Here is an 8,801-nt window from a genome sequence, read left to right as displayed (position 1 = left end):
CACCCTCGATGACTTTGACTTTCAATCAGAATGGACCCATGATGCCAGCCACTCGGGAGGCGGAGGCGGGAGGATTGCAAGTTCACAGCCAGCCTCAGCAACCTAATGAGGCCCTAAGCAACTTAGTGAGACCCTGTCTCAAAAAAAAATCAAAAAAAAAAAAAAAAAAAAAAAAATCTGAGGGGTGGCTAAGTGGTTAAGCACCCAGGGTTCGACCCCTAGCACCCAAACAAACAGAACAAAAAACCCCAACCGATTAGTAGAATGCAGCAATGAATAGCTTCTCCTTTATTTTGAGGGAAGGGTTCCAAGATCTCTAATGTGGGAGGAGGCTTCTAAGGTTGGGCTGGGGGTGAGGTTGACCTTGAGCCCCTTCCTGGGTCACCCCCTACCCCTCCCATTGCATCCGTGGTTTGCGGCAGGGAAGGCTCCATACACTTCGGGTGCATCTCAGGGAAAAGTGCCGCTGTGCGGAAGGCCAGCTCTTCGCCATCCTGCCTGGTCCTGCAGTTTTGTCTCTGCTCTGCCAAGGGTGGACGGCGCCAAAGCTGACAGATAGCCCTGGCCCCTGCCTCCATGCAGAACAGGGAAGCATGATAATTTCTGAGTGATTACCAGGTGGAACAACTTTCTGCCAGCTAAGGTGACATGTGGCAGTTGGCATTTGAACAGGTCGCTTTACAGGAACAGCAAGAGACAGTAACTGCCACCTTGGGGCTATTACTTTCAGAGAGAGAAGGAAAGCTACAAGCTGATGACTCTGGTTATTCATGCGGTATTTCCCTGGAGGTGAGGAGAGACTGGGCTTTGCGGCAGCAAGAAGAAGCTGGGGACAATCTATTTATTTAACAGGATATTCACTGTGAGCCAGGCACAGTTCTGAGTGTTTTACAGATTTTAACTCAATTAAATCCTTGCCATAACCTGATAAGGTAGTCATCTCCATGTTACAGATGGGAAAACTGAGGCACAGAGGAGGCTAAACCAAATGCTCAAGACCCCATGGCTGGTGTGGGGCAGAGCTGGGATTCAGATCCAGGTCATCTGGCTTTAAGGTCACTGCGCAATGCCTAGGGAGACCACCAGTCCCCTGTCCCCACTTGTTAGGGTGTATGAATTGGAAGTTCATATGCCCTCTGTTCATATTTAGAAGTCATAATTCAAGCTTGCAATGCTATTCAAAGAAACATGTTCTGCTGGGCGCAGTGGCACACACCTGTCATCCCAGAAGCTTGGGAGGCTGAGGCAGGAGGATCGCGAGTTCAAAGCCAGCCTCAGCAAAAATCAAGGTGCTAAGCAACTCAGTGAGACCCTGTCTCTAAATAAAATACAAAATAGGGCTGGGGATGGGGTTCAGTGGTCGAGTGCCCCTGAGTTCAATCCCTGGTGCCCCCTCACTCCCCACAGAATAAACACCTTCTGTTATACTGACCTGGGGGGTATCTCTTTGTAGTGACCCAGAAGGCCAGCCTCGCGTCAGGGGTCCATGCTGGAGCAGGCTGGTCAGAGGAGAACTGTGCACGTCTCTAAAGGGTGAGCCCCACTTGCCTGGACCCAGGAGCTGTACTGGTGAGGGGAGGGGAGGCACCAGGCTTCAGCATGTTCCCCTTCTCGTAAAGGTGGCCTTGTTACTGAACTTGAGTGATTCCATGACTTCCTGCTAAGTCACTGGGTACGTCCTCGGGCGTGAGCTGCTCCTTCTCACTCCCTGTCTGCTGGCTGCGTGCAGGGCGGCACAGGCAATCACACCCTAGACAGGGGCTGGAAAACTGTGGCCCCTGGGCTGGATCCTGCCCCCACTTGTATTTGTAAGCGAAGTTTCACGGGAACGTAGACACGCCCAGTCCTTCCTGTTGCTCTTGCTGCCGTCAAACAACACAGAGCTAAACAACTGTGACAGAGACCACAGAAGCAAACATATTTACCATGTGACTCTGCAGGAAAAATGTGCCCTGGAAGATAGAGGAGCTGGTTCTGAGTAACACCCAGAAGGCTGCGTGGCAGCCAGGCGTCTCCAGCTGCAAGAAGTCCATGTTTTTTCATGTAAATCTTTGATGTCTTGTGGTTTACTTACTAAGGCAACCGGTATTATTTATGGCAATGAATATAACGCCTGGCAGGTTGTGAGCAAGCAGATGATAACTCCTTCCCCGACGCTGTAGTTTTATACTCACGGTATGCTCTCGTGGTATCAGTCAGCTTTCTGTTACTATGACAGATGGCTGAGATGATGATAAACTTATAAAGAGAAAAGGTTTCTTTGGCCTCATGGTTTGGAAGTTTCAGGCCACTTTCGGTTGGCTCATATACTGTTGGGCCTGTGGTGAGACAGCACATCATGGAGGGAATGCGGGGTGAAGGAAGCTTCGCCTCGTGGCAGCCAGGAAGCCAAGTGAGAGACAGGAAGGGGGATGACTCCCATTATGTCTTTGCGGGGCATACCCCCAGTGACCTCTGACCTCCTTAGCCCGATCTCGCAAACCACACCACCTTCCGGTTGTACTGAGCTGAGGACTGAGAGGGTTTTGTTTGGTGCTTTGAGTGGGGTCTTGCTAAGTTGCCCAGGCTGGCCTTGACCCTCCTCCTCCTGCCTCAGTCCCCAGGGCTGTGCTGGGACGCATGGCCCAGGACCAAGCCTTTACCGCGTGGGCCCTGGGTGACATCCAGATCCAAACCGTCGCAGTCACACTTGGAGTGGCTCAGGGCTGCCTGGCTTCCACATCCACGCCTCGCACACAGCCGCTGTTTCTTCCGCCGAGAACATTCTTTCCCTTTTTCTTGGGTTCACTGACCCCTGGGACTCTTGGGGGTCTTGGGGGGTGGCCAACAGTGCTTCTGGGCAAAGTCCCCTTCCTCTCTGTCCCTCAACACGGGGTGTTCTGTTATCCGTCCCCAAATAGCCTTGGTCAGCAGAGCTCCGTGGACAGGAGCTGAGCTTGGGTCAGGCTGCGAGGCTTCAAGTCCTGGTTGAGTGACCACTTGGAAGTGGTCAGTGACGCACTCCCCTCGGCCTCAGATTCCTCATCTGGAAAATGGGAATCAGGATCCGGTCCCCCCCATGGTGTGGTGTGGGAATAAGGTAAATCAGGAGACTTAGGAAGGGCACCTGCTGCAGGCGGGGCTCAGCAAGGTCACGCGACGTCCTCGTCAGGTCCTCTCTGTCTGTCTGTCTGTCTTGTGTGCCAGTCAAGTGCTCGGCCACCGAGCTGCACCCCAGCCCTGGCCTCCCTGTTCGGTCACTGCTCTGGTCACAGCTTGTGTGACACGTGGCCGTGGAAGCCCCTCTCCAGCGCTGGGCCGGGCACTTGAGGACCCGGCTCTCGGGGACATTCTGGACGAAGCGCTGCCCGGGCCCATCCTCTGTCCTGGGCGGTGCCTGGGGAGGGTCCAGGGCCAAGGGGAAGCCCTAAGGCGTGGACCAGGCCAGCGACTGGTCCGAGGAGACAGACCGGAAGCTGCGAGTCCAGACATGTGGGCCAAGGGTCCCCTGCGAACCCCGCGCGGCCAGCTCCCTAGGGAAGAGAGACGACAATGGCTGGGCAGGTGGCCGGGTTCTAGAGCGCTGCAGCCAGACCAGGGCTGTCCAGGCAGGTGGCCCACCGCCACATGCTCAGGTGGACACCTGTTCCTACCCTCTGCAGCCAGGGGCGACCCAGCCGGGCTCACGGGGCCCTGGTGCGGGTTTCCCGGGGCCATCTCTGGGCAACTGCGAGGAAAGCCGCGGCCTCTCCTGACCTGTGGGGCGTGTCCCCACCGACAGAGGGCGCCGAGGAGCACAGGGGTGGGTGGGGAGAGCCGGTGGCCAACGCCCTTTGCCCCCCAGAACCTGGAGTCTGGCCCTGGGTCCAGGCCCAGTTCTGCTTGTCTAGCAGCGCTGGTGAATAATAGCAATTGTAATAATGGTGACCAACACTGTTGAATCCCTCAAGGGGCCCTGAGAACAGTCCGAACAGGTCACCTATGACTCTCATCCCCATGACAATCCTGGGAGGTAGGATTTTTATAAGATAAAACTCCTAAAAATATGAGTTTTATTTTACATATGAAGAAACCAAGCCTCAGAGAGGTTAATTAGCTCACCCAAGGTCACACAGCACAACCAAAGATTCAAATCTATGTGGATTGCAGAGCCCAGACTCTTTAACTGAGCTCTTTACCCCTGTGGGCACTTGCTGATTTAGACACTGGAAGGAGGGAGGGCACCTGGGCATTTATGACACTCGATTTGGCCCAATCTTCCTACTAAGAAGTGTATTGTTCAAGGTTGTGCATCCCAGCTGGCGTGGTGGCAGTGGAGAGATCCCTGGGCTGGAGAATATAAGCATTTGCTCTCTAGTGATCAAAGGGAAAGAAACAGACTGAGCTCCTGTCCATAGGCTGAGGAAAGAGCCCGGCAGAGTGACGCATGCCTGTCATCCAGCGGCTTGGGAGGCTGAGGCAGGAGGATCGAAAGTTTGAGGTCAGCCTCAGCAACTTAGCGAGGCCCTAAGCACCTCAGTGAGACCCCCTCTCTCTAAATAAAATATCAAAGGGGCTGGGGAGGTGGCTCAGTGGTTAAGTGACCCTGGGTTCAATCCCTGGTACTAAAAAAAAAATAAAACACAAGGCTGGTGACACAGTGTCCCCTCCCCCTTTGTCACCCTCCTTATTTGTTTTGCTTACTGTGGTCATCGCTGCACCCCCACCCCGTCCTTTATAACCTCCTGCTCACCATGGTCCCCGTGGTCACCGCTGGCTCACCGTCCTTACGTCATGACCAGGACGCTGCCCATCAATGACCCTGGGCAGCAGCACCACCAGCACCAAGCCGTGGCCAGGCTGTCGGTGCCACTGGGACCCCTCACTCCACTCCGTGTCCCCGGGAGCCCGGCACACGGCCCTCACTGTCCCTCACAGCACCAACCCGCGGCCCTCTGGCTCACCGCGCCCTTCACAGCGCTGCCCGTCTGCTCTGCCCATGGTCACTGCGGCCACCTCGGCTGCTAGGGTTTGGATCTGGACGGTCCCCAGAGGCTCCTGTGTGGAAGGCCTGGTCCCCGGTGCCGCGGGGCTAGAGGTGGCCTTTGGAAGGCGACCTCAGCAGCGGTTAATCCACTGGAGGGCTCCTGTGGGAGGGGGCGGGAGGGAGGGTGTCCCTGGGGACACCCAGGTGGCCTGGGAAGGCGTTTCCTGCCCCTGGTCCTTTCCCTTCCCTCCCTCAGCCGGGAGCTGACCAGCCTCCTGTGCACTGGCTTCCCCTCCGCCATCACGTCCTCCTTCACTTGGGCCCAGGAACAACGGAGCCCCCGAGCAGGGACGGAAACTCTGCAGCCCTGAGCCCAGCCCACCTTCCTGCTCTAAGGGGCTTTTCTCAGGCATTTTGTCACAGCAACAGAACGCTGAGCGGCCCACCCCCTCTGCCACGCCACCATGGCTGATATTTGATCGTCACCAAAACAACTCAAGTGGCGGAAGTCTTGAGTCTCTTCTGCAACTCGAGGCTGGTGCTGAATGTCCAGTGTGTGAATGGAGCCTGGGACTGGGCCACCATCATTCCCAAGGCCACTTGCTGGTGGCCCTCTTTAATGATGTATTCGTGGACACTCCCTGCTGGTGGCTTTGGGTGGCACAGAAGCTTGTGAGATGTCTGAGTCACTCAACACCCAGACATGCCACAGGACCCTGCTGCTGCCGTCCCCATTGTCCCCAGGGGGCGGAGCCTGCAGACAGACCCCTTGGGCTCTGCTTGGGGTCAGCACCGTCCGGGCCCCTTCCTTCCCAGATCTTTGAAGCCTGTCGTTGGCCGTCCTGCTCCTGGCTTCAGGGCCTCCCTGCCCGGTGACGTCACTAATCATTAGCACATGTGCGTGGGGGTACGAGCCTTCATTAAGTAAACGCCTCTTGGCTCCAAACACAAGATGGGAAGAATGTGCTTCCCACGGCCCAGGTTGTGTGGGCCTCTGGAAGGCCACTGTCTTTGGGGGACTGGTGGGGATTCTGAGGAAAGCAAGTGACCTCCCACCCGGGCTGCAGAGGGGAGAGGGGCCGAGCCCAGCCCGCGCCTGAGCCTGGGCCATCTCAAGAGCTTGCAGCTGAGGGTTGGAGGTGCGGGGTGGACCCTTCCTGGCCTGCTCCCCTCTCGTCCCTGCCCTATGCCTCTGCCCACCGCTGGGTACTGACCTGCTTTCCCACTACCCAGCTGCATAGCTGACTTTGGTGCCTCGGTTTCCCCAATCTGCTCACAGTCCTGGTCATCGTGACTGCACCAGCGCCAACACCCCAGTGCTAATCGTGACAATCGTCAGCGGATGCAGGGGCGGGATTCAGTGGCCCCGTGGCCGTTCTGACATGTCTTGAATGAGTTAACGACGGTCCTTTCCACCGCTCCCAGAGCTCTGGGAGGGCCCGACAGGGCAGTGGGGAGACTGAGGTCCAAATCCTAGCTTTGCTGCTTACTAGCTGTGTGACCTTGGGCAAGATGTACAACCTCTCTGTGCTAGGAAAACCAGGGGTACCACAGGAAGCGGGGCCTGGAGCAGGGAGAGGCCACTGAGGCAGAAAAGGGGACAGCACTGTCACCAACCCGAGGGTGAGGGGCTCTTCTGTGTCACCTTGGTTCCTCAGAAGCCAGGAGTGTCCAGGCTGCTCCGGGGTCACAGGCCGAGCAGTCCCATCACAAGACCCCTGTGGGGGCCCCTGAGAGGGGTGAGCGACATGTCAGTGCTCTGCGTCTCTTTATCTGGTGCTCGGGCGCGCCCAGGGCCTCTCCCCTGCTGGGCAAGGGCTCTACGTGAGCTCCCTGAACCCTCCTTCTCCTTGGGGCCCTTCCTTCCCACTCTAGAGGCAGGAGGTTGCTCAGGCTTCCCTCCAGCTGGGGTGCAGGACCTGGACCCCGGGCACGGGGCGAGGGAGGGCCTGGCAGTGACCGGTGGCCGTGGTCTTGGCTGGAATATTCTCCTTGCAGTGTGATTTGGGGACCGTTCCTGGTCTCGGGGACGCCGACCTTGATGCCTGGGCTCGTCTTGTGACCTAAACCAGCCGTGGTGGGTCCCGTTGCTGGCCACCAAGAATCTTATCAGCACAGGCAACATGAGGGGCCTCTCAGGGCAGGAATGTGCCCGAGCCGTGAGCCGGGGGGCAGTGGGTAAGCGGAGAGCCATCCGTGAGCTGGTCCTGGACCCCCCAGATGTGCTCCACCCCCCAGATGTGCTCTCTTGGAATTTTTATGACATCCGCCTCCCCCCCCCTCCCAGTTCCAGATGGTGGGTCCCCTCCCGTCCCTTGGGTGGTTTCCAGGGAAGGGTTCATGGCCAGCTGGGCGGACATGCCCCCGAGGCGGCCTTGGCCACGCACATTTCTATCTCCAGAGCCAGAGAGGCCACTGGGATCTTTTTGGTGGCTCCACTCTGTGTCTGGAAAGGGCCCAAAGGGAAGATCCTGACCCGCGCTGGGCCCCGTGGCTCTGATCCGAGGGCACAGTGACATGGCAAATTCAAGGGAGAATCAGTTTCCTTCTCTGCGCCCCCCTCGCCACCCCAGAACACCACTCACCGGTGACATTGGGGGTCTGATGTGGGCATGTGCCTGGCGAGGTCCCAGCTGCTCCCGGGGACTCTGGGGGGCCTTCGAGTTGACGTGAGCACCCGGAGAGACCCCAGAGTGCCTCTGATGGGAAGCATTAGAACTCCGGAGGCCAGAGGTGCTTTTAAAAGAAAGTAAATTGGAGTCACGGCCGCTGATCAGGCCACCAGGGCTGGGGACTCCAGGTCACATTGCCACTTACTCTACATCCAACCAGGTGTGGGCTGGAGAAGCCCCGCTGTCCCCAAATGCCAGATCAGGGCAGATGGCCACTTTTTTTGACCCTTAATGGTGTTCTGGGCTCTATGTCGGCGGAGAGTCCCAAGCGGGAACTTGCAGAGCGAACGTGGCTTTTCACAGATCTCGAGTTTCCTGAGGGAGAGGCACCTGCTCTGATGAAGAGGAGGCTTGACCGTGCCTCACTGGCCTGGGGACGGCCCTGACCCAACATCCTCGCCTCTCCACTAAGCATCCACTCCCTCCGGGTGGCCCGTGTGCCCTGATCACGCTGATGTGCACGCGCTGGTAGGAGGAGTCACGTGGGCGTGCAAGGAGAGCCCTGGACTGGCTTCCCTCCTTCTCCAGCCCCCGCCTGATGGGAAGGGGAGTGTCCCCTAAGGATTCCTCAGAGAGCTGCCCAAGACCCTTAGCTTCCGGTCCTTCCTGTGGTCTTGCCTGTAGCCTGCAGTCACCCTCTTCCTTTTCTGGATCTCCAAAGTCACCAGATGCCTCCTCCTGCTTCTCAGCACCCTTTGGTCTTTCCCACGCCCTTGTCCATCTGGAACATTCCAGCACATCCCTCCTCTCTGACAGCCCCTCTGGGGTGCCTATCCAGGGTCCATTTCCGCTTCTGAAGCCAGAGTGGTAGGGCGGGGGGAGGGAAGTGGGCGAGATGCTCAGCTGAACCTGCCTGAGCTCAGGGGGAGGGGGGCACGTGATGCAGACCCGGCCAATGAGACGCGAGCGCGGCTGTCCCTTCCCCTCCCGCCCGGCGAACCGTCTGGAGCCAGGAGACGCCTGGGGCAGAGGGGAGGGATGGGGGTCGGGATCTGGTTTCCTCCTCCCCCTGCAGATGGGGCTTTGGACTCAGGCAATCTGGGTTCAAGCTGGGCTCTTGCACAAAAAAATAGGCTGGAGGTGTGACCTCAAGCCTGGGAACAGAACAGCAAAGTCCAGAGCACCACGGACCTGCCGCGAGGCCAGAACTTGCTGACCTTTCTCCCCGCCTCACAGTGAGGGCA

The 8,801-nt window shown here is 57.8% G+C and overlaps 1 long non-coding RNA gene across 1 annotated transcript; it reads right to left on the bottom strand.

The window, feature by feature from the left end:
• Window positions 1-260: 260 nt before the first annotated feature.
• Window positions 261-8,384, bottom strand: LOC114103159 (uncharacterized). Its single transcript, XR_011705451.1, has 3 exons — window positions 7,531-8,384; window positions 6,591-6,675; window positions 261-3,512 (listed from the first exon to the last, which is right to left on the bottom strand). It is a non-coding gene; the product is annotated as an uncharacterized lncRNA (long non-coding RNA).
• Window positions 8,385-8,801: the final 417 nt, after the last annotated feature.

The sequence above is a fragment of the Marmota flaviventris genome, chromosome 19 (genome assembly GCF_047511675.1).
Source record: "Marmota flaviventris isolate mMarFla1 chromosome 19, mMarFla1.hap1, whole genome shotgun sequence".
Classification (NCBI taxonomy): domain Eukaryota; kingdom Metazoa; phylum Chordata; class Mammalia; order Rodentia; family Sciuridae; genus Marmota; species Marmota flaviventris.
This window is presented reverse-complemented; position numbering and strand designations above follow the sequence as displayed.